Below are 24,218 nucleotides of genomic sequence, written 5' to 3' on the forward strand. Positions count from 1 at the left end.
GAGCCCTTTGTGGCCGATGGTGGAAAAGGGAATATCTCAGTATGAAAACTCCACAGAAGCATTCTGAGAAACTTCTTCGTGATGTGTGCATTCATCACACAGAGTTTAACCTTTCGTTTGATTGAGCAGTTTCAAACACTCCTTTGTAGAATCTGCAAGTGAATATTTGGAGCTCTTAGAGGCCTATTGTGGACAAGGAAATATCTTCACATAAAAGGTACACAGAAGCATTCTGAGAAACTTCTTTGTTATGTGGGCATTCATCTTGCAGAGTTGAAGCTTTCTTTGAATAGAGAAGTTATGAAACACTCTTTTTGGAGAATCTGCAGGTAGGTATTCGGGTCGCTTTGAGGCCTCTGTTGAAAAGGAATTATCTTCTCATAAAAACTACAAAGAAGCATTCTGAGAAACTTCTTTGGGATGTGTGCATTCATCTGAAAGAGTTGAATCTATGCTTTGATAGAGCAGTTTTGAAACTCTTTTTGTAAAATCTGCAAGTGGATATTGGTGCCCTTTGCAGCCTATGGTAGAAAAGGAAATATCTTCACATTAAAACTGCACAGAAGCAGTCTGAGAAACTTTTTTGTGGTGAGTGCACTCATCTCACTGAGGTGAATCTCTCTTTTGTCTGAACAGTTTGGAAACACTCATTTTGTGGAATCTGCAACTTGATGTTTGGAGCGCTCTGAGGCCTATTGTGGAAAAGGAAATATCGTCATATAAAAACCACACAGAAGCATTCTGAGAAACTTCTTTGTGATGTGTGCATTCGTCTCACAGAGTTGAACCTTTCTTTTGATTGAGCAGTTTTGAAACACTCCTTTTGTAGAATCGGCAAGTGGATATTTGGAGCATTTTGAGGCCTATAGTGGAGAAAGAAATATGTTCACATAAAAACTATGCGGAAGAATTCTGAGAAACCACTTTGTGATGTGTGCATTCATCTCACCGAGTTGAACTTATCTTTTGATAGAACACTTTTGAAATTTTCTTTTTGTAGAATCTGCAAGAGGATATTTGGAGCCCTTTGCGGCCTACGGTAGAAAAGGAAATATCTTCACATAAAAAATACACAGAAGCATTCTGAGAATGTCCTTTGTGATGTGTGTATTCATCTCACAGAGTTGAACATATCTTTTAATAGAGCAGTTTTGAAACTCTCTTTTTGTAGAATCCGTAATTGCATATTTGGAGCCACTTGTGGCCTATGGTGGAAAAGGAATTATCTTCACATAAAAACTGCACAGAAGCATTCTCAGAAACCTCTTTCTGATGTGTGCATTCATCTCACAGAGTTGAACCTATCTTTTGATTGAACAGTTTTGAAACACTTTTTGTAGAATCTGCAAACGGATATTTGGTGCGCTTTGAGGCCTATGGTTGAAAAGGAAATATCTTCACATAAAAACTACACAGAAGGATTCTCAGAAACTTCTTTCCATTGTGTGCATTCATCTCACAGAGTTGAACCTATCTTTTGATTGAGCAGTTTTGAAAGACTCTTTTTGTAGATTCTGCAAGTTGATATTTGGAGCCTTTTGCGGCCCATGGTGGAAAAGGATATATCTTCACAGGAAAACTACACAGAAGCATTCTGAGAAACTTCTTTGTGATATGTGCATTAAACTGGCAGAGTTGAAACTATCTTTTGACAGAGCAGTTTTGAAACTCTCTTTTTGTAGAATCTGCAAGTGCATATTTGGAGCCCTTTGAGGTCTTTGGTGAAAAAGGAAATATCTTCACATAAAAACCACATAGAAGCGTTATGAGAAACTTATTTGTGATGTGTGCATTCATCTCACAGAGGTGAACCTATCTTTTCATAGAGTAGTTCTGAAATTCTCTTTTTGTAGAATCTGCAAGTGGAGATTTGGAGCCCTTTGTGTCCTAAAGTGGAAAAGGGAATATCTTCCCATAAAAACTACACAGAAGCATTCTGAGAAACTTCTTTGTGATGTGTGCATTCATCTCACAGACTTGAACCTCTGTTTTGATTGAGCAGCTGGAAACTGCTTTAGTAGAATCTGCAAGTGGATGTTTGGAGCGCTTTGAGGCCCATTGTGGAAAAGGAATTATGTTCACATAAAAACTACACAGAAGGATTCTGAGAAACTTCTTTGTGATGTGTACATTCCTCTCACGGATTTGAATCTTTCTTTTGATTGGGCAGTTTTGAACTTCTCTTTTCAAAGAATCTGCAAGTGGATATTAAGAGGGCTTTGATGCCTAGGAATGCGAAGGAAATATCTTCATATAAAAACTACACAGAAGATTTCTGATAAACTTTTTGTGATGTGTGCATTCAACTCTCAGTGTTGAACCTATCTTTTGATAGAGCAGTTTGGAAACTCTCTTTTTGTAGAGTCTGCAACTGGATATTTTTAGACATTTGCAGCCTATGGTGGAAAAGGAAATATCTTCACTTAAAGACTACGCAGAAACATTCTCAGAAAGTTCTTTTGATGTGTGCATTTAACTCACAGAGTTGAACCAATCTTTTGATAAAGCAGTTTTGAAACTCCCTTTTTGTAGATTCTGCAATTGGATATTTGGATCCCTTCGGGCCCTATGGTGGAAAAGGAAATATCTTATCATAAAACTACACAGAAGCATTCTGAGGAACTTCTTTGTGATGTGTGCATTCATCTCACAGATTTCAACCTCTGTTTTGTCTGAGCACTTTGGAAACACTCTTTTCGTAGAATCTGCAAGGGGATATATCAAGCGCCTTGAGGCCTATGGTGGAAAAGGAAATATCTTCACATAAGAAGTACACAGAAGCATTCTGAGAAACTATTTCATGATGTGTGCATTCAACTCGCAGAGTTGAACCTATCTTTTGATAGAGCAATTTTGAAACTCTCTTTTTATAGAATCTGCACGTTGTTATTTGGATCCCTTTTTGGCCGATGGTGGAAAAGGAAATGTCTTCCCATAATAACTACACAGAAGCATTCTGGGAAACTTTTCTGTGATGTGTGCATTCTTCTGACAGAGTGAAGCTTTCTGTTGAGTGGTCAGTTTGGAAACACTATTTTATTAGAATCTGAAAGTGGATATTTGGAGCACTTTCTGGACTATTGTGGAAAAGGAAATATCTTCACATAAAAACTACACAGAAGAATTCTGAGAAACTTCTTTGTGATGTGTGCATTCAACTTGCGGAGTTGAACCTGTCTTTTCATAGAGAATCTTTGAAACTCTCTTTTTGTAGAATCTGAAATTGGATATATGAAGCCCTTTGCTGCCTATGGTGGAAAAGGAAATATCTTCACATAAAAACTAAACAGAAACATTCTGAGAAACTTCTTTGTGATGTGTCCAATGAACTCACAGAGTTGAACCTGTCTTTTGACAGAGCAGTTTTGAAACTGTCTTTTTGTAGAATCTGCAGGTGGATATTTGGAGCCCTTTTCCGTCTATGATGGCAAAGGAAATACCTTCACATTAAAATTACACAGAAGCATTCTGAGAAACTTCTTTGTGATGTGTGCATTCATCACACAGAGTTGAACCTCTCCTTTGATTCAGCAGTTGGGAACCACTCTATTTGTATTATCTGCATGTGGATATTTGGAGTGCTTTGAGGCCTATTGTGAAAAAGGAAATATCTTCCCATAAAAACTGAATAGAAGAATTCTGAGAAACTTCTTTGTGATGTGTGCATTCATCTCACAGAATTAAACCTATCTTATGATAGAGCATTTTTGAAATTCTCTTTTTGTAGAATCTGCAAGAGGATATTTGGAGTCCTTTGTGGCCTATGGTGAAAAAGGAAATATCTTCACATAAAAACTACACAGAAGCATTCTGAGAAACTTCTTTGGGATGTGTGCATTCATCTCACAGAGTTGAACTTATCTTTTGATATAGCAGTTTTGAAACACAGTTTTCGTATAATCTGCAATTGGATATTCGGAGCGCTTTGGGGGCTATGTTGAAAAAAGAAATATCTTCCCATAAAAACTACACAGAAGCATTATGAGAAACTTCTTTGCGATGGGTGCATTCATCTCACAGAGTTGAACATTTCCTTTGATTGAGCAGCTTTGAAACACTCTTTTTGTGGAATCTGCAAGTGGATATTTGCAGCGATTTGAGGCCTATTGTGGAAAACGAAATATCTTCACATAAAAACTACACAGAAGCATTCTCAGAAATATCTTGGTGATATGTGCATTCATCTCACAGAGCTGAACCTTTTTTTTGATTGAGAAGTTTGGAAACACTCTTTTAGAAGAATCTGCAAGTGGATATTTGGAGTGCTTTGAAGCCTACTGTGGAAAAGGAAATATCTTCACATTAAAACTACACAGAAACATTCTTAGAAACTTCTTTGTGATGTGTGCATTCACCTCACAGATTTGAATATTTCTTTTGATTGAACAGTTTTGAAACACTCTTTTTGTAGGATCTGCGTGTGGATATTTGGGGCGCTTTGAGGCCTATGGTGGAAAAGGAAATATCTTCACCTAAAAGCTACACAGAAGCATTCTGAGAAACTACTTTGTAATGTGTGCATTCATCTCACAGAGTAGAACCTCTCTTTTGATTGAGCAGTTTGTAAATACTCTTTTTGTAGAATCTGCAACTGGATATTTGGAGCACTTTGAGGCCTACTCCGGAAAAGGAAAGATCTTCACATAAAAACTACACTGAAGCATTCTGAGAAACTTCTTTTTTGTGTGCAATCATCTCACAGAGTTGAACCCTTCTTTTGATTGAGCAATTTTAGAACACTCTTTTGGTAGAATCTGCAAGTGGATATTTGGAGCGCTTTGATTCCTATCGTGGAAAAGGCAATATCTTCACATAAAAACTACACAGAAGCATTCAGAGAAAGTTCTTTGTGATGTATGCATTCAACTCGCAGAGTTGAACCTATCTTTTGATAGAGCAGTTTTGAATCTCTCTTTTTGTAGAATCTGCAAGTGGTTATTTGGAGCCCTTTGTGGCCGAAGGTCTAAAAGGAAATATCCTACCATAAAATCTACACAGAAGCATTCTGAGAAACTTCTTTGTGTTTTGTGCATTCATCTCACAGATTTGAATATTTCATTTTCATGAGCAGTTTTGAAACACTCTTTTTGTAGAATCTGCAAGTGGATATTTGGAGCGCTTTGCAGCCTATTGTGGAAAAGGAAACATCTTCACATAAAAACAACACAGCAGAATTCTGAGAAACTTCTTTGTGATGTGTGCATTCATCTCACAGAGTTGAAACTATATTTTGATTGAGAAGTTTGGAACTCTCCTTTTGTAGAATCTGCAAGTGGATACTTGTAGTGCTTGGAACCGATGATGGAAAAGGAAATATCTTCACATAAAAACTAGATAGAGCCCTTTAGGCATATAGTGGAAAAGGAAATATCTTCACATAAAAAAGCATCCTGAGAAACTTCTTTGTGATGTGTGCATTCATCTGTCAGAGTTGAACCTTTCTTTTGATTGAGCAGTTTTGAGACATTCTTTTTGTAGAATCTGGAAATGGATATTTGGAGTGCTTTGAGGCCTATGGTTGAAAAGGAGATATCTTCACATAAAAACTAGACAGAAGGGTTCTCACTAACTTCTTTATTATGTGGGCATTCAACTCACAGAGTTGAACCTTTCTTTTGATTGAGCTGTTTGGAAACACTCTTTTTGTAGTATCTGCAAATGCATAATTTTAGCGCTTTGAGGCCTATAGCTGAAAAGGAAATATCTTCATTTAAAAACTAGACACAAGCATTCTGAGAAACCTATTTGTGATGTGTGCTTTCATCTCACAGAGCTGAACATTTCTTTTGATTGAGCAGTTTTGGAACACTCTTTCTGTAGAGTCTGAAGGTGGATATATGGAGCGCTTTGAGGACTATGGTGGAAATGAAAATATCTTCACATAAAATCTAGACAGAAACATTCTCAGAAACTTCTTTCTGATGTGTGCATTCAACTAACTGTGTGGAACGTCTATTTTCATTGGGCATTTTGGAAAGACTCTTTCTGTAGGATCTGCAAATGGATATTTGCAGCGCTTTGAAGCCAATAGCTGCAAAGGATGTATCTTCACATGAAAACTAGACAGAAGCATTCTCAGAAAGTTCTTTGTGATGTGTGCATTCAATTCATGGAGTTGAACCTTTCTTTGGATTGAGCAGTTGGGAAACACTCTTTTTGTAGTACCTGCAAATGGATATTTGGAATGCTTTGAGGTTTATAGCTGAAAAGGAAATATCTTCACCTATAAACTAGACAGAAGCATTATCTGAAAACTCTTTGTGGTGTGTGCATTCATCTCACAGAGTTGAACCTTCATTTGATTGAACATTTTGGAAACACTCTTTTGTAGTGTCTGCAATTGGATATATTGAGGGCTTTGAGGCTTATAGCTGAAAAGGAAATATCTTAACATGAAATCTAGACAGAAGCGTTCTCAGAAACTTCTGTGTGATGTGCGCATTCATCTTACAGAGATGCAACTTTCTTTTGATTGAGCAGTTTTGAAACACTCTTTTTGTAGAATCTGCAAGTAGATGTTTGTAGAGATTTGAGGCCCATGGTGGAAAAGGAAATATCTTCACATAAAAACTAGACAGAAGCGTTCTCTGAAACTTCTTTGTGGTGTGTGCATTCATTTCACAAAGTTGAACATTTCTTCTGATTGAGCAGTTTTGAAACACTCCTTTTGTGGAATCTGGAAGTGGATATTTGGAGCGATTTTAGGCCTATGGTGGAAAAGGGAATACCTTCACATGAAAACTAGACAGAAGCATTCTCAGAAACTTCCTTGTGTTATGTGCATTCAACTCACCAGTTTGAACCTTTCTCTTGATGGAGGAGTTTGGAAGCACTCTTTTTGTAAAATCTGCAAGTGGATATTTGAAGCACTTTGAGGCCTATGGTGGAAAAGGTAATATCTTCACATAAAAACTGGATAGAAGCATTCTCAGAAACTTCTTTGTGATGTGTGCATTCAACTCAGTGTGTTGAACGTTTCTTTTGATTGAACAGTTTGGCAACCCTCTTTTTGTAGTATCTGCAAAAGGATAGTTGGAGCGGTTTCTGACCTATAGCTGAAAAGGAAATATATTCACGTAAAAACTACAGAGAAGAATTCTGAGAAACTTCTTTAGATGTGTGCATTCATCTCACAGAGTTGAACTTTTCTTTTGATTGAGCAGTTTTGAAACACTCTTTTGGTAGAATCTACAAGTGGATATTGGGAGAGCTTTGTGGTGTACAGTGGAAAAGGAAATATCTTCACGTAAAAACTAGACAGAATCATTCTCAGAAACTTCTTTGTGTTGTGTGCATTCAACTCAAAGAGTTGAACCTTTCTTTTCATTGACCAGTTTGGAAACACACTTTTTGTAGTATCTGTAAATGGATATTTGGAACGCTTTGAGGTCTATAGCTGAAAAGGAAATATGTTCACCTAGAAACCAGACAGAAGCATTCTGAGAAACTTCTTTGTGATACGTGCATTCTTCTCACAGAATTGAACATTTCTATTGTTTGAGCAGTTTTGAAACACTCTTTTTGTAGTATCTGCAAATGGATATTTGCAGTGCTTTGAGGCCAATGGCTGAAACGGAAGGTATCTTCACGTAAAAACTAGGCAGAAGCATCTCAGAAACTTGTTTGTGATGTGTGCATTCAACTCATAGAGTTGAAGATTTCTTTGTATTGAGCAGTTTGGAAACACTCTTTTTGTAGTATCTGCAAACGGATATTTGGAATGCTTTGAGGTTTATAGCTGACAAGGAAATATCTTCACCTAAAAACTAGGCAGAAGCATTCCCAGAAACCTCTTTGTGATGTGTGCATTCATCTCACAGTGTTGAACTTTCTTTTGATTTATCAGTTTGGAAACACTCTTTTTGTAGTATCTGCAAATGGATATATGGAGCGCTTTGAGGCCCATAGCTGAAAAGGAAACATCTTCACATAAAAACTAGACAGAAGCATTCTGAGAAACTCATTTTTGATGTGTGCATTCATCTCATACAGTTGAACCTTTCTTTTCATTGAGCAATTTTGAAACACTCTTTTTGCAGAATCTGCAGGTGGATATTTGGAGCACTTTGAGGACTACGATGGAAAAACAAATATCATCACATAAAAAGTAGACAGAAACCTTCTCTGAAACTTCCTTGTGATGTGTACATTCAACTCACAGCGTTTAACCTTTCTTTTCATTGAGCAGTTTGTAAACACTCTTTTTGTGGTATCAGCAAATGCGTATTTTGAGGGCTTTGAGGCCTACAGCTGAAAAGGAAATATCTTTACATAAAACCTAGACAGAAGCATTCTTAGAAACTTTTTTGTGATGTATGCTTTCATCTCACAGAGATGAAACTTTCTTTTGATTAAGCAGTTTAGAAACATTATTTTTCTAGAATCTGCAAGTGGATGTTTGGAGCAATTTGAGGCCTATGATGGAAAAGGAAATATCTTCATATAAAAATGAGACAGAAGGATTTTCAGAAACTTTGGTGTGATGTGTGCCTTCATCTCACATAGTTGTACCTTTCTATTGATTGATTAGTTTGGAAGCACACTTTTTGTAGTATCTGCAGGTGGATATTTGGAGCACTTTGTTGCCTATCTTGGAAAAGGAAATATCTTCACATAAAGACTCCACAGATGCATTCTCAGAAACTTCTTTGTGATGTGTTCATTCAACTCACAGAGTTGAACCTTTCTATTGATTCAGCAGCTTGGAATCACTCTTTTTGTAGTATCTGCAGATGGATATTTGGAACGCTTTTTGGCCTATAGCTGAAAAGGATATATCTTCACATAAAAACTAGACAGAAGCATTCTGAGAAACTTCTTTTTGATGTGTGCATTCATCTCAGAGAGTTGAACCTTTCTGTTGATCGAGCAATGTGGAAACATCGTTTTCGTAGTATCTGCAAATGGATATTTAGAGCGCTTTGAGGCCTATACCTGAAAAGGAAATACCTTCACCTAAAAACAAGACAGAAGCATTCTGAGAAACTTCTTCATGATGTGTGCATTCATCTCACAGAGATGAACCTTTCTTTTGATTGAGCAGTTTTGAAACACTCTTATCTTGGAATATGAAAGTGGATATTTTGAGCGCTTTGAGGCCTATAGTGGAAAAGGAAATATCGTCACATAAAAACTAAACAGAAGCATTCTGAGAAACTCCATTGTGATGTGTGCATTCATCTCACAGAGTTGAACCTTTCTTTTGATTGAGCAGTTTGGAAACACTCTTATCTTGGAATATGAAAGTGGATATTTTGAGCGCTTTGAGGCCTATAGTGGAAAAGGAAATATCGTCACATAAAAACTAAACAGAAGCATTCTGAGAAACTCCATTGTGATGTGTGCATTCATCTCACAGAGTTGAACCTTTCTTTTGATTGAGCAGTTTGGAAACACTCTTTTTGTAGAATCTACATATGGATCTTTTGAGTGCTTTGAGGCTTCTAGCTGAAAAGGAAATATCTTCACATAAAAAACTAGACAGAAGCATTCTGAGAAACTTCTTTGTGATGTGTGCATTCATCTCACAGAGTTGAACCTTTCTTTTGATTGAGCAGTTTTGAAACACTCTTTTTGTAGCATCTGCAAATGGATATTTCGAGAGCTTTGAGGCCCATAGCTGAAAAGGGAATATCTTCGCATAAAAATTAGACGGATGCATTCTGAGAAACTTCTTTGTGATGTGTGCATTCATCTCACAGTATTGAACCATTCTTTTGATTGAGCAGATTTGAAACACTCTTTTTGTAGAATCTGCAAGTGGATATTTGGCGGGCTTTGAGGCCTATGATGCAAAAGGAAATATCTTCACATAAAAACTAGACAGAAGCATTCTCAGAAACTTCTTTATGATGTTTGCGTTCAACTCACAGTTTTGAAGTTTTCTTTTGATTTAGCCGTTTGCAAACTTTCTTTTTGTAGTATCTGGAAATGCATATTTGCAGCACTTTGAGGCCTATATCTGAAAACGAAATATCTTCACATAGTAGATTTTCCAATTCTGTGAAGAAAGTCATTGGTAGCTTGATGGGGATGGCATTGAATCTATAAATTACCTTGGGCAGTATGGCCATTTTAACAGTATTGATTCTTCCTACCCATGAGCATGGAATGTTCTTCCATTTGTTTGTATCCTCTTTTATTTCCTAGAACAATGGTTTGTAGTTCTCCTTGAAGAGGTCCTTCCCATCCCTTCTAAGTTGGATTCCTAGGTACTTTATTCTCTTTGAAGTAATTCCGAATGGGAGTTCACTAATGGTTTAGCTGTCTGTCTGTCTGTTATTGGTGTATAAGAATGCTTGTGATTTCTGTACATTGATTTTGTACCCTGAGACTTTGCTCAGGTTACTTATCAGCTTTAGGAGATTTTTTGTTGAGACAATGGGGTTTTCTAGATATACAATCATGTCTTCTGCAAACAGGGAAAATTTGACTTCCTTTTTTCTTAACTGAATACCCATTATTTCCTTCTCCTGCCTAATTGCCTTGGCCTGAACTTCCAACAATATATTGAATAGGAGTGGTGAGAGAGGGTATCCCTGTCTTGTGCCAGTTTTCAAAGGGAATGCTTCCAGTTTTTGTCCATTCTGTCTGATATTGGCTGTGGGTTTGTCATAGATAGCTCTTATTATTTTGAGATACTTCCCATCAATACCTAATTTATTGAGAGTTTTTAGCATGAAGAGTTGTTGAATTTTGTCAAAGGCCTTTTCTGCATCTATTGAGATAATCATGTGTTTTTTGTCTTTGTTTCTGTTTATATGCTGGATTATATTTATTGCCTTGTGTATATTGAACCAGCCATGCATCCCAAGGATGAAGCCCACATGATCATGGTGGATAAGCTTTTTGATGTGCTGCTGGATTAGGTTTGCCAGTATTTTATTTAGGATTTTTGCATCAATGTTCATCAAGGACATTGGTCTAAAATTCTCTTTTTTGGTTGTGTCTCTGCCCAGCTTTGGTATCAGGATGATGCTGGCCTCACAAAATGAGTTAGGAAGGATACCCTCTTTTTCTATTGATTGGAATAGTTTCAGAAGGATTGGTACCAGTTCCTTCTTGTACCTCTGGTAGAATTCGGCTGTGAATCCATCTGGTCCTTCACTCTTTTTGGTTGGTAAGCTATTGATTATTGCCACAATTTCAGCTCCTGTTATTGGTCTATTCAGAGATTCAACTTCTTCCTGGTTTAGTCTTGGGAGAGTGCATGTTTCAAGGAATTTATCCATTTCTTCTCAATTTTCTAGTTTATTTGCATAGAGGTGTTTGTAGTATTCTCTGATGGTAGTTTGTATTACTGTGGGATCAGTGGTGATATCCTCTTTTTCATTTTTTATTGCATCTATTTCATTCTCCTCTCTTTTTTTCTTTATTAGTCTTGCTAGCGGTCTATCAATTTTGTTGATCCTTTCAAAAAACCAGCTCCTGGATTCATTAATTTTTTGAAGGGCTTTTTGTGTCTCTATTTCCTTCAGTTCTGCTCTGATTTTAGTTATTTCTTGCCTTCTGCTAGCTTTTGAATGTGTTTGCTCTTGCTTTTCTAGTTCTTTTAATTGTGATGTTAGGTTGTCAATTTTGGATCTTTCCTGTTTCTCTTGTGGGCATTTAGTGCTATAAATTTCCCTCTACACATTGCTTTGAATGTGTCCCAGAGATTCTGGTATGTTGGGTCTTTGTTCTCATTGGTTTCAAAGAACATCTTTATTTCTGCCTTCATTTCGTTATGTACCCAGTAGTCATTCAGGAGCAGGTTGTTCAGTTTCCATGCAGTTGACTGCTTTTGAATGAGTTTCTTAATCCTGAGTTCTAGCTTGATTGCACTGTGGTCTGAGAGAGAGTTTGTTATAATTTCTGTTCTTTTACATTTGTTGAGGAGAGCTTTACTTCCAACTATGTGGTCAATTTTGGAATAGGTGTGGTATGATGCTGAAAAAAATGTATATTCTGTTGATTTGGGGTGGAGAGTTCCTTGAATGTCTATTAGGTCCACTTGGTGGAGAGCTGAGTTCAATTCCTGGGTATCCTTGTTAAATTTCTGTCTCGTTGATCTGTCTAATGTTGACAGTGGGGTTTCAAAGTCTCCCATTATTATTGTGTGGGAGTCTAAGTCTCTTTGTAGCTCACTCAGGACTTGCTGTATGAATATCGGTGCTCCTGTATTGGGTGCATATATATTTAGGATAGTTAGCTCTTCTTGTTGAATTGATCATTTTACCATTATTTAATGGCCTTCTTTGTCACTTTTGATCTTTGTTGGTTTAAACTCTGTTTTGTCAGAGACTAGGATTGCAACCCCTGCCTTTTTTTGTTTTCCATTTGCTTGGTAGATTTTCCTCCATCTTTTTTTTATGCCTATGTGTGTCTTTGCACATGAGATTAGTTTCCTGAATACAGCACACTGATGAGTCTTGACTCTTTATCCAATTTGCCAGTGAATGTCTTTTAATTGGAGCATTACTTTAAAGTTCATATGGAACCAAAAAAGAGCCTGCATTGCCAAGTCAATCCTAAGCCAAAAGAACAAAGCTGGAGACATCAGACTACCTGACTTCAAACTATACTACAAGGCTACAGTAACCAAAACAGCATGGTACTGGTGCAAAAACAGAGATATAGATCAATGGAACAGAACAGAGCCCTCAGAAATAATAATGCCACTTATCTACAACTATCTGATCTTTGACAAATCTGAGAAAAACAAGAAATGGGGAAAGGATTCCCTATTTAATAAATGGTGCTGGGAAAACTGGCTAGCCATATATAGAAAGCTGAAACTGGATCTCTTCCTTACACCTTATACAAAAATCAATTCAAGATGGATTAAAGGCTTAAACATTAGACCTAAAACCATAAAAACCCTAGAAGAAAACCTAGGCTTTACCATTCAGGACATAGGCATGGGCAAGGTCTTCATGTCTAAAACACCAAAAGCAATGGCAAGAAAAGCCAAAATTGACAAATGGGATCTAATTAAACTAAAGAGCTTCTGCACAGCCAAAGAAACTATCATCAGAGTGAACAGGCAACCTACAAAATGGGAGAAAATTTTTACAAACTACTCATCTGACAAAGGGCTAATATCCAGAATCTACAATGAACTCAAACAAATTTACAAGAAAAAAATGAACAACCCCATCAAAAAGTGGGAGAAGAACATGAACAGACACTTCTCAAGAGAAGACATTTATGCAGCCAAGAAACACATGAAAAAATGCTCACCATCACTGGCCATCAGAGAAATGCAAATCAAAAACACAATGAGATTCCATCTCACACCAGTTAGAATGGTAATCATTAAAAAGTCAGGAAACAAGAGGTGCTGGAGAGGATGTGGAGAAATAGGAACAATTTTACACTGTTGGTGGGACTGTAAACTAGTTCAATCATTGTGGAAGTCAGGGTGGCGATTCCTCAGGGTTCTTGAACTAGAAGTACCATTTGTCCCAGCCATCCCATTACTGGGTATATACCCAAAGGACTATAAACCATGCTGCTATAAAGACACATGCACACGTATGTTTATTGTGGCACTATTCACAATAGCAAAGACTTGGAACCAACCCAAATGTCCAACAATGATAGACTGCATTAAGAAAATATGGCACATATACACCATGGAATACTATGCAGCCATACAAAATGAGTTCATGTCTTTGTAGGGACATGTATGAAATTGGAAATCATCATTCTCAGTAAACTATCACAAGAACAAAAAACCAAACACCGCATATTCTCACTCATAGGTGGGAATTGAATAATGAGAACACATGGACACAGGAAGGGGAACATCACACTCTGGGGATTGCTGTGGGGTGGAGGGAGGGTGGAGGGATAGCATTTGGAGATATACCTAATGCTAGATGACGAGTTAGTGGGTGCAGCACACCAGCATGGCACATGTATACATATGTAACAAATCTGCACATTGTGCATATGTACACTAAAACTTACAGTATAATAAAAATAAATAAATAAATAAAATATCTTCACATAAAAACTAGACAGAAGCATTCAGAGAAACTTCTCTGTGATGTGTGCATTCATCTCACAGAGTTGAACATTTCTTTTGATTGGGAAGTTTTGAAACACTCTTTTTCTAGTGTTTGCAAGTGGATATTTGGAGTGTTTTGGTGCCTATTTTGGAAGAGGAAATATCTTCACATATACACTAGACAGAGCATTCTCATAAAATTCTTTGTGATGTGTGCATTCAACTCACAGAATTGAAATTTTCTTTTGATAGAGCAGTTTTGAAACATTCTTTTTGTAGTATCTGCAAATGGATATTTGCAGCACTTTGATGCCTATAGCTGAAAAGGAAATATCTTCACATAAAAACTGGAAGGAAGCATTCTCAGAAACTTCTTTGTGAAGTGCGCATTTACCTCACAAATCTGAACCTTTCTTTTGATTGAGCAGTTTGGAAACACACTTTTTGCAGTATCTGCAGATGGATCTTTGGAGTGCTTAGCAGCCTATTGCTGAAAATTATATATATTCACAAAAAACTAGACGGATGCATTATGAGAAAGTTTTTTGATGTGAGCATTCATCTCACAAATTTGAATATTTCTTTTCATTGACAAGTTTGAAACACTCTTTTTGTAGAATCTGCAAGTGGATATTTGGAGCTCTTTGTGGCCTGTGGTGGAAAAGTTATATCTTCACATAAAAACTAGACAGCAGCATTCTCAGAAACTTCTGTGTGATGTGCACATTCAAATCACAGAGTTGAAACTTTCCTTTGTTTCAGCAGTTTGGAAAAATTCTTTTGGTAGTATCTACAAATGGATATTTGGAACGATTTGAGGCCTATACCTGAAAAGGAAATATCTTCACATAAAAACTACACCGAAGCCTTCTCAGAAACTTCTTTGTGATGTGTGCATTCAACTGACAGTGTTGAACCATTCTTTTCATTGAGCAGTTTGGAAACACTCTTCTTGTATTATCTGCAAATGGATATTTGGAGCACTTTGAGGACTAAAGCTGAAAAGGAAATATATACACATAAAAACTAGACAGAAGCATTCTGAGAAAATTATTTGTGATGTGTGCATTCATCTCAAAGAGTTGAACGTTTCTTTTGATTGAGCAGTTTGAAAAAATCTTTTTGTAGAATCTGCAAGTGGATATTTGGAACGCTTTGAGGCCCATGGCTGAAAAGGAAATATCTTCACAGAAAAACTAGACAGAAACATTCTGAGAAAATTCTTTGTGATGTGTGCATTCATCCCACAGAATTGAACCTTTCTTTTGATTGAGCAGTTTGGAAAAACTCTTTCGATAGAATCTGCAAAGGGATATTTGGAGCGCTTTGATAACTATGGTGGAAAAGGAAATATCTTCACATAAAAACTAGACAGAAGCATTCTCAGAAACTTCTTTATGATATGTGAATTCAATTCACATAGTTTAAACCTTCTTTTGGTTGAGCAGTTTGGAAACACTCTTTTTGGGGTATCTGCAAATGGATATTTGTAGCGCTTTGAGGCCTGTGGCTGAAAACGAAATATCTTCTCATAAAAACTAGACAGAAACATTCTGAGAAACTACATTGTGATGTTTGCATTCATTTCAAAGAGTTGAAACTTTCTTTTGATTGATGAGTTTTGAAACACTCTTTTTGTAGAATATGAAGGTGTATATTTGGAGCGCTTTGAGGCCTATGGTGGAAAACGAAATATCCTCACATAAAATCTAGACAGAAGAATTATCAGAAACCTGTTTGTGATGTGCACATTCAACTCACAGAGTTGAACCTTTCATTTGATTGAGCAGTATGGAAACACTCTTTTTGTACTATCTACAAATGGATGTTTGGGGCGCTTTGAGGCCTATAGCTGAAAAGGAAATATCTTCACATAAAAACTAGACAGAAGCATTAGAAGAAACTTCTTTGTGATGTGAGCATCCATCTCATAGAATTGAACCTTTCCTTTGATTGAGCAGCTTTGAAAGAGTCTTTTTGTAGAATATCCAAGAGAATATTTGGAGTGCTTTGTGGCCTATGGTGGAAAAGGAAATATCTTCACCTAAAAAGTAGACAGAAGCATTCTGAGAAATTTCTTTTTGATGTGGGCATTCAACTTGCAGAGTTGAACCTTTCTTTTGATTGAGCAGGTTGGAAAAACTCTTTTTGTATTATCTGCAAAAGGATATTTGGTGAGCTTTGAGGCCTTTACCTGAGAAGGAAATATCTTCACATAAAAACAGTACAGAAGCATTCTCAGAAACTTCCTTGTGATGTGCACATTCATCTTACAGATTTGAACCTTTCCTTTGAATGAGCAGGTTTGAAACACTCTTTTTGAAGAATCTGCAAGTGGATATTTAGAGCGCTTTGAGGCTTATGGTGGAAAAAGTATTATCTTCACATGAAAGCTAGACAGATGCATTGTAAAAAATTCTTTGTGATGTGTGTATTCAACTCAAAGAGTTGAATCTTTCTTTTGATTGAGCACTTTGGAAACACTCTTTTTGTAGTATCTTCCAGTGGATATTTGGAGCACTTTGAGGCCAGTAGCTGAAAATTAAATATCTTCACCTAAAAACTAGACAGAAGCATTCTCACAACCTTATTTGTGATGTGTGCACTCATGTCACAGAGCTGAACCTTTCTTTTGATTGAGAAGTTTTGAAACACTCTTTTTGTAGTAACTGCAAATGGATATTTTGAGGTGTTTGAGGTCTATAGCTGAAAAGGAAACATATTCACATAAAAACTAGATAGACGCATTTTGAGAAACTACTTTGAGATGTGTACATTCATCTCAAGGAGTTGAAACTTCCTTTTGCTAGGACATTTCTGAAACACTCTTTTTGTAGAATCTGCAAGTGGATATTTGGAGAAATTTGAGGCCTATGGTGGAAAAGGAAATATCTTCACATTAAAACTAGACAGAAGCATTCTGAGAAACTTATTTCTGATGTGTGCATTCATCTCACAGAGTTGAACATTTCTTTTGGTTGGGCAGTTTTGAAACGCTCTTTATCTAGAATCTGCAAGTGGATATTTGGGGCGCTTTGAGGCCTATGGTGGAAAAGGAAACATCTTCACCTAAAAACGAGATAGAAGCATTCTCCGAAACTTTTTTGTGATGTGTGCAATCAACTCACAGAGTTGAAACTTTCTTTTGATTGCATAGTTTGGAAACACTCTTTTTGTACTATTTGCTAACGGATATTTGGAGCGTTTTGAGTCCTATAGCTGAAAAGGAAATATCTTCACATGAAAACTAGACAGAAGCATTCTGAGATACTTCTTTGTGATGTGTGCATTCATCTCACAGAGTTGTACCTCTCTTTAGATTGAGCAGTTTGAAAAGACTATTTTTGTAGTATCTGAAAGTGGATATTTGGAGTGCTTTGAGACCTATAGTGGAAAAGGAAATATCGTCCCATAAAAACTAGACCCAAGCATTCTCAGAAAATACTTTGAGATGTGTGCATTCAACTCACAGAGTTGAACCTTTCTTTTGATTGAGCAGTTTGTGAACACTATTCATGAAGTATCTGCAGATGGATATTTGCAGAGCTTTGAGTCCTATAGCTGAATAGGAAAAATCTTCACATAAAAATTAGACAGAAGCTCTCTCAGAAACTTTTTTGTGATGTGTGCATTCATCTCACAGAATTGAACCTCTCTTTTCATTGAGCAGTTTTAAAGCACTCTTTTTGTAGGATCTGCAAATGGATATTTGGAGCACTTTGAGGCCTATGGTGGAAAAGGAAATATCTTCACATAAAAACCAGATATAAGCATTCTCAGAAACTTCTTTGTGATGTGTGCATTCAACTCAGAGATTTGAGCCTTTCTTTTGATTGAGCAGTTTGGAAACACTCTTTTTTTTGTATCTGCAAATGGATATTTGGAATGCTTTGAGGCCTATAGCTGAAAAGGAAATAACTTCGCATAAAAACTAGACAGAAACATTGACCAGAAACTTCTTTGTGATGTGTGCATTCATCTCATAGAGTTGAACCTCTTTTGATTGAGCAGTTTTGAAACACTCTTTTTGGATTATCTGCTAATGGATATTTGTTATGCTTTCAGGCCTACAGCTGAAAAGGAAATATCTTCACATAAAAACTAGACAGAAGCATTCTGAGAAACTTCTTTGTGATGTGTGCATTCATGTCACAGAGTTGAACCTCTCTTTTGATTGAGCAGTTTTAAAGCACTCTTTTTGTAGGATCTGCAAGTGGATATTTGGAGCGCTTTGAGGCCTATGGTGGAAAAGGAAATATCTTCACATAAAAACAAGACAGAAGAATTCTCAGAAACTTGTTTGATATGTGTGCATTGAATACACAAGGTTGAACCTTTCTTTATATTGACCAGATTGGAAACACTCTTTTTGTAGTATCTGCAAATGGATATTTGGAATGCTTCGAGGCCTATAGCTCAAAAGGAAATGTCTTCTCTTAAAAACTAGACAGAATCATTCTGAGAAACTACTTTGTGATGTGTGCATTCGTATCAAAGGGTTGAACCTTTCTTTTGATTGAGCAGGTACGAAATTCTCTTTTGGTAGAATCTGCACGTGGATGTTTGGAGCGCTTTGAGGCCTCTGGTGTTAAAAGAAATCCCTTCACATAATAACTAGTCAGCAGCATTCTCAGAATCTTCTGTGTGATGTGTGGATTCAACTGCCAGAGTTGAACCTTTCTTTTGATTGAGCAGTTTGAAAAGGCTTTTTTTGTAGTATCTGTAAGTGGATGTTTACAGTGCCTGGAGGCCAATAGCTGAAAAGGAAATGTCTTCACATAAAAACTAGACAGAAGCATTCTCAGAAACTTCTTTGTGATGTATGCATTCAACTCACAGAGTTGAACATTTCTTTTGATTGAGCATTTTGGAAACACTCTGTATGTAGTATCTGCAGATGGATATTTGGAATGCTTCGAGGCCTATAACTCAAAAGACTCTATCTTCACATGAAAACTACACATAATCATTTTCAGAATCTTTTTGTGTTGTGTTGATTCAACCCACGCACTTGAGCCTTTCTTTTGTTTGAGCTGTTTGGAAACACTCTTTTTATAGTATCTGAAAATGGATATTTGAAGCGCTTTGAGGCCTATAGTTTAAAAGGAAATATCTTCACATAAAAACTAGACAGAAACATTTTGAGAAACTTCTGTGTGATGTGTGCATTCATCTCACAGAGTTGAACCTTTCTTTTGATTGAGCAGTTTTCAAACACTCTATTTGTGGAATCTGCAAGTGAATACTTGGAGAGCTTTGAGGGCTATTCTAGAAAAGGAAATATCTTTATCTAAAAGATAGACAAAAGCATTCTCAGAAACTTCTTTGTGATGTGGGCATTGAACTCACAGAGTTGAACCATTCTTTTAATTGAGCAGGTTGGAAAAACTCTTTTTGTAGTATCTGCAAATGGATATTTGGAGCGCTTTGAGGCCTACAGGTGTAAAAGAAATATCTTCACATAAAAACTAGACAGAGGCATTCTGAGAAACTTCTTTGTGATGTGTGCATTGATTTCACAGATTTGAACTTTCTTTTGATTGAACAGTTTTGAAACCCTCTTTTTGTAGAATCTGCAAGTGGATATTTGGAGCGCTTGGAGGCCCATGGTGGAAAAGGAAATATCTAAACATAAAAACTAGACAGAAGCATTCTCAGAAACTACCTTGTGATGTGTGCACCCAACTAACAGAGTTGCATTTTTGTTTTGATTGAGCAGTTTGGAAACGCTCTTTTTGTAGTATCTGCAAATGGATATTTGGAGTGATTACAGGCATACAACTGAAAAGGAAATATCTTCACATAAAACTAGACAGAAGCATTCTGAGAAACTTTTCGTGATGCGTGAATTCATCTCACAGAGTTGAACCTTTCTATTCGTTGAGTAGTTTTGAAACATTCTTTTTGTAGAATCTACAACAGGATATTTGGAACACTTTGTGGACTATGGTGGAAAAGGAAATGTCTTCACATAAAAACGAGACAGAAGCATTCTCAGAAATTTCTTTGTGATGTCAACTCATCGATTTGAACCTTTGTTTTGATTGCACAGTTTGGAAACACTCTTTTTGTAGTATCTGCAAATGTATATTTGGAGCGCTTTGAGGCCTATAGCTGAAAAGGAAATCTCTTCACATAAAAACTAGACAGAAGCATTCTGAGAAACTTCTTTGTGATGTGTGCACTCATCTCACAGAGTTGAACTTTTCTTTTGATTGAGCAGTTTTGAAATACTCTTTTTGTGGAATCTGCAAGTGGATACTTGGAGCGCTTTGAGGCCTGCGGTGGAAAAGGAAATATCTTCACCTAAGAACTAGACAGAAGCATTCTCAGAAACTTCTTTGTGACATGGGCATTCAACTCACGTAGTTGAACATTTCTTTTGATTGAGCAGGTTGGAAAAACTCTTTTTGTATTATCTGCAAATGGATATTTGGAGAACATTGCAGCCTACAGATGTAAAGCAAATATCTTCATATAAAAACTAGACAGAAGGATTCTCAGAAACTACTTTGTGATGTGTGCATTCATCTCACAGAGATGAAACTTTCTTTTGATTGAGCAGTTTTGAGACACTCTTTTTGTAGAATCTGCAAGAGGATATTTGGAGCGCTTTGAGGACTATGGTGGAAAAGGAAATATCTTCACATAAAAACTAGACAAAAGCATTCACAAAGACATCTTTGTGATGTGTGCACTTAACTCATTGAGTGAACCTTTCTTGTGATTCAGCAGTTTGGAAACACTCTTTTTGTACTATCTGCAAGTGGATATTTAGAGCACTTTGAGTTCTATAGCTGAAAAAGAAATATCTTCACACAAAAATCGACAGAAGCATTCTGAGAAACTTATTTGTGATGCTTGCATTCATCTCACAGAGTTGAACCTTTCTTTTGATTGAGCACTTTTGAAACACTCTTTTTGTAGAATCTGCAAGTAAATATTTGGATTGCTTTGAGTCCTATGGTGGAAAAGCAGACATCTTGGCATAAAAACTAGACAGAAGCATTCTCAGAAGCTTCTTTGTGATGAGTGCATTCAACTCACAGAGTTGAACCTTTCTTTTGATTGAGCAGATTGGAAACACCCTTTTGTAGTATCTGCAAATAGATATTTGGAGCGCTTTGAGGCCTAAAGCTGACAAGGAAATGTCATCACATAAAAAGTAGACAGAAGCATTCTGAGAAACTTCTTTGTGATGTGTGCATTCATCTGTCACAGTTGAACCTTTCTTTTGATTGAGCAGTTTTGAAACACTCTTTTTGTAGAATCTGCAAGTGGATATTTGGAACTCTTTGAGGCTTATTGTGGAAAAGGAAATATCTTCACATAAAAACTAGGCAGAAGCATTCTGAGAAACTTCTTTGTGATGTGTTCATTCATCTCACAGAGTTGAACATTTCTTTTGAATGAGCAATTTTGAAACACTGTTTTTGTAGAATCTGCAAGTGGATATTTGAAGCGCTTTGAGGCCTATAGCTGAAAAGGAAATATCTTCACATAAATACTAGACAGAATCATTCTCAGAAACTTGTTTGTAATGGGTGCATTCAACTGACAGAGATGAACCTTTCTTTTTATTTAATAGATTGGAAACACTCTTTTGTGGTATCTACAAATGGATATTTGGAGCGTTTTGCAGCCTAGCGATGAATAGGAAATATTCTCACATAAAAACATGACAGAAGAATTCTGATAAACTTATTTGTGATGCGTGCGTTCATCTTACCGAGCTTAACCTTTCACTTGATTGAGCAGTTTTGAAACACTCTTTTTGAAGAATCTACAAATGGATATATAGAGTGCTTTGCGGCCTATGGTGGGAAAGGAAATATCTTCACCTAAAGACTAGACAGAAGCATTCTCAGAAACTTCTTTTGATGTTGCATTCAGCACACAGAGTTTAATATTTCTTTTTATTTAGCAGTTTGGAAAAACTCTTTTTGTAGTATCGGCAAATTGGTATTTGGAGCGCTTTGAGGCCTATAGCTGTAAAGGAAATATCTTCACATAAAAGCTAGACAGAGGCATTCTGAGAAACTTCTTTGTGATGTGTGCATTCATCTCATAGGGTTGAACCTTTCTTCTGATCGAGCAGTTGTGAAACACTCTTTTTGTAGAATCTGCAAGTGTATATTTGGAGGGCTTTGAGGTGTATGGTGGAAAAGGAAATATCTTCACATAAAAACTACAGAGAAGGCACTATTAGAAACTTCTTTGTGATGTCTGCATTCATCACACAGAGTTGAACCTTTCTTTTGATTGAGCAGTTTTTAAACATTCCTTTCGTAGAATCTGAAAGAGGTTGTTTGGAGCGATTTGAGGCCAATGGTGGAAAAGGAAATATCTTCACATAAAAACTAGACAGAAGCATTCTGAGAAACTACGTTGTGATGTGTGCATTCATTTCACAGAGTTGAACTTTTCTTTTGATCGAGCAGTTTTGAATCACTCTTTTTATAGGAGCTGCAAGTGGATATTTGGAGCTCTTTTAGGAGTACGGTGGAAAAGGAAATATCTTCCCATAAAAACTACAGAAAAGCATTCTGAGAAACTTCTTTGTGATATGTGCATTCATCTCACAGAGTTGAACCTTTCTTTTGATTGAGCAGTTTGTAAACACTGTTTTCGTAGAATCTGCAAGTGGTTGTTTGGAGCGATTTGAGGCCTATGGTGGAAATTGAAATATCTTTAAAAAAAATACTGAACAGAAGCACTCTGAGAAAACTCTTTGGGATGTATTAATTCATCTCACAGTGTTGAACCTTTCTTTTGATTGAGCAGTTTTCAAACACTCTTTTCATAGAATCTGTAAGTGGATATTTGGAGCTACTTTAGGCCTATGGTGGAAAAGGAAATATCTTCCCATAAAAACTACACAGAAGCATTCTGAGAAACTTCTTTGTGATGTGTGCATTCATCTCACAGAGTTGAACCTATCTTTTGATAGAGCAGTTTTGAACCTCTCTGTTTGTAGAATCTGCAAGTGGATATTTGGAAACCTTTACGTCCAATGGTGGAAAAGGAAATATCATCACATAAAATCTACACAGAAGCATTTTGAGAAACTTCTTTGTGATGTGCATTCATCTCGCAGAGTTGAACCTTTCTTCTGATTGAGCAGTTTCGAAACACTCTTTTTATAGGTTCTGCAGGTGTATATTGGGAGCTTTTTGAGGCCTATTGTGGAAAAGGAAATATCGTCACATAAAAACCACACAGAAGCATTCTGAGAAGCTTCTTTGTGATATGTGAATTCATCTCACAGAGTTGAACCTTTCTTTTTATTGAGCAGTTTTGAAACATACCTTTCATAGAATCTGCAAGTGTTTGTTTGCAGCGATTTGAGGCCTATGGTGGAAAAGGAAATATCTTCACATAAAAACTGAAATGAAGCATTCTGAGAAACTTCTTTGTGATGTGTGCATTTATCTCACAGAGTTGAACGATTCTTTTGATTGAGCACTTTTGAAACACTCTTTTTGTAGAATCTGCAAGTGGATATTTGGATCGCTTTTTAGACCTATTGTGGAAAAGGAAATATCTTCCCATAAAAACTACACAGAAGCATTCTGAGAAACTTCTTTGTGGTTTGTGCATTCATCTCACAGACTTGAACCTATCTTTTCATGGAGCAGTTTTGAAACTCTCTTTTTTTTAGAATCTGCAAGGGGATATTTGGAGACATTTGTGGCCTATGGTGGAAAAGGAAGTATCTTCACATAAAATCTACACAGTAGCATTCTGAAAAACTTCTTTGTGATGTGTGCATTCATTTCACGTAGTTGAACATTTAATTTCATTGAGCAGCTTTGAAACACTCTTTTAGTAGAATCTGCAAGTAAATATTTGGAGAGGTTTCAGGCCTATTTTGGAAAAGGAAATATCTTCACATAAAAACTACTCAGAAGCATTCTGAGAAACTTCTTTGTGATGTGTGCATTCATTGCACAGAGTTGAACTTTCTTTTGATTGAGCAGTTTGGAAACAATCTTTTAGTGGAATGTGGAAATGGATACTTGGAGCCCTTGAAAGCCTATTGTGGAAAAGGAAATATCTTCACATAAAAATTACACAGAAGCATTCTGAGAAACTTCTTTGTGATGTGTGCATTCATCTCACAGGGTTGAACTTTTCTTCTGATTGAGCAGTTTTGAAACACTCTTTTTGTAGAATCTGCAATTGTATGTTTGGAGCTCTTTGCAGCCTATTGTGGAAAAGGAAG

This window comes from Pongo pygmaeus, chromosome X (genome assembly GCF_028885625.2).
Source record: "Pongo pygmaeus isolate AG05252 chromosome X, NHGRI_mPonPyg2-v2.0_pri, whole genome shotgun sequence".
NCBI classification, from domain to species: Eukaryota; Metazoa; Chordata; class Mammalia; order Primates; family Hominidae; genus Pongo; species Pongo pygmaeus.